The sequence below is a fragment of the Eucyclogobius newberryi genome, unplaced genomic scaffold (assembly GCF_026437365.1).
Source record: "Eucyclogobius newberryi isolate DKJ021-1_F unplaced genomic scaffold, fEucNew1.0.hap1 SCAF_15, whole genome shotgun sequence".
Classification (NCBI taxonomy): domain Eukaryota; kingdom Metazoa; phylum Chordata; class Actinopteri; order Gobiiformes; family Gobiidae; genus Eucyclogobius; species Eucyclogobius newberryi.
Genome location: NW_027315779.1, coordinates 29,679,458 through 29,682,020, shown reverse-complemented (window position 1 = coordinate 29,682,020; position 2,563 = coordinate 29,679,458). Strand labels below are relative to the sequence as shown.

Here is a 2,563-nt window from a genome sequence, read left to right as displayed (position 1 = left end):
CGCAGTTGCCAACGGCCATGGATCTATTATAATATCTGGATAGGGTACGCCCCCTCTGCCTCTGGCTCCAAATTGAGTAGTGGCCACTTCGCAGAATGCAGCCTTTTGGTCGGACCATTTCAGGAGTTCGGCCTCTAAAATTACCAAACATGCTAAATTGTTTTTAGTCTAAAAATAAAATAGAAGGAATTTCACTCTTCAACTGTTTCTAAAATACTTAAAAAATACATTTTTAACCTTCCGGTGAACGGTGTACGCGCACCGAGCGCGCACGTGACCCTCATGAACGAGCCTCAGAAGAACACGTGACGGAAACTAAACACAAACAGAAGAATGTGACGAGACGAGACCACGATACACGTAAGTTGTGTTTGTATGTCATTCCTCACGTTTCACACATCGTTCCATATGAAGTGTAAAACAACGATTACACAGTTAACACAAGTTAACACGAGCTAACACGAGCTAACGTAAGCTAAAGTTTAGCCACACAAAGATGCAATAACACGTCGTGATGGCTCGTGCTTCTGCAAATAAATAACTAATTATTTCTCTTACTAAATGTTCTAAGAGACAAGAGGTTATGCACAGATCAAGGAAAACTAGAGAAAGAAGGGAAATAAAGTGATGTTTGTATTATGTGCTATAAAACACAACCAATAATTCAAATATAACCTGCTGAAATGGGTCATATCTTACATATATAAATGTAAAGGTGTTTAAAAGTGACAGTGCTGTACTTACAGGGGCTGAGACCACATTTGAGGTTTTATTACATATTTCATAATGACGTGTGCTATGTTTAAACAAAGCACACGCTTGTTTTCTATAGAAATGTCATGGATTTACTTCCATGGAATATGTAGAGATTTAGCAAACATGTGAGTTATGTTCTAACTTCTAAGGTTTAAACTTATGCATAAATAAATGACTTTTGGTTCTAGCTTTAAAAATTAATGTGAAAAGAGGAACTTTTGTGTTACAGAGCGAAATGTAAATCTGTCAATAACATATTCCAGCTTTTCTCTGTTAAATGTGCAGAATATATCAATGTTCTAATGAGTATCTTTCTCATCTTCAGAGTGCTGACCAGTGAGTTTAGTCTGTCTGTGCTGTCCAGAGCTCTACAGGTCACTACAGGTCACTACAGGTCACTACAGGTCACTACAGGTCCCTACAGGTCACTGCAGACACAGAGTCATCTCAAGTAAACTCCTGACGACTCCAAAGCAAAAGGTATTTTAATAATAACTTCTGCCTCGACTAAAAGTAAACTGTGTAGAATCAGTATTTTGAATTTATAAAATGTCTGTTTTGTTATGACCAAAAAAACTAAATGATAATTGTTCTTCAAAAGAGCCACTGCTGTGTCACATGTGTCTGTGAAGCAGCTTCAGGACAAACATGTGAAGTGTATGTTCTATGACTTGTATAATCTAAACATGTGAAGTGTATGTTCTATGACTTGTATAATCTAAACATATGAAGTGTATGTTATATGACTTGTATAATCTAAAACATATGAAGTGTATGTTATATGACTTGTATAATCTAAAACATATGAAGTGTATGTTATATGACTTGTATAATCTAAAGCTGTGACATGTTCTGTTTGTCTCAGTCATACGATGGAGCTGAACGGTGCAGTTACTGAAGTACAGAAGACTGCGTAGCCATGGAAACAAAGTCTTGTTAAATACTGAGATATTCAGTATTTAACACAATAATGTCACATTCATGTGCATATAACTGATGTAAAAAGAGTGTTTATTTTACCATTATTATTAGTATTATTTTGTCTTACGCTGTTTTTATTTTATCTTTATTTCCCCCTCCATTCTTTATTAAGGTATGAGAGGTTCTGTCTATAGGAGTTTTTGTTTATAAGAGTTCTTCTATTAAGATCGATCTATTAAGAGTGTTTTTTAAACTTCCTATAAGTTTTCTGTCCTTTTCCCCTGGATCTACTGTGTTGCAACAACAACATTTCCTCATGTGTGGACAATAAAGGAATACCTTATTTTATTCAGTTTGTTCTATTTTACTTATACAGGTTGTTTTATCATTGTTAATATTTTTATGTTGCACTGAATCACCAAAGCAAGTTCCACTGTTTGTGAATTCTGTTCTTTGACAATGGAATAAACCTTTTCTGATTATATTAATGATGATAATAATAATGAACATTACACAGACTCAAACTCCTTAATAAGGGACTCCCACATTGTAGCTTTAAAACTCATTGTAGCTTTAAAACTCAACTAAAACTGGCTAAAATCAATTTATCATTTGTAGTTATAATCAGATTTGCATTTATTGAACAAGTTCATTCATGTTCATTATTTGTATTAAATACATTAATAAACAAATGTGTTTTGTATTTATTAAAGATTGACATGATAAAAAAAAACGACACAAAAGGAAACTGAATATAATTAAATACTGCTTAACTCAATTATGTAACAGAATCGATGATTATATTTTATATTTCTTCTCATCTGATTAAAAAAAATGCATATTGGCCAAATTATATTATGTAAATAAATAACTGAAAAGTTAATAA

At 33.2% G+C, this 2,563-nt stretch overlaps 1 long non-coding RNA gene across 1 annotated transcript; it reads left to right on the top strand.

Moving 5' to 3' along the window:
- Positions 1–298: 298 nt before the first annotated feature.
- Positions 299–1,860, top strand: LOC140360379 (uncharacterized). The gene is made up of 3 exons (XR_011926918.1): positions 299–360; positions 1,082–1,236; positions 1,622–1,860. It is a non-coding gene; the product is annotated as an uncharacterized lncRNA (long non-coding RNA).
- Positions 1,861–2,563: the final 703 nt, after the last annotated feature.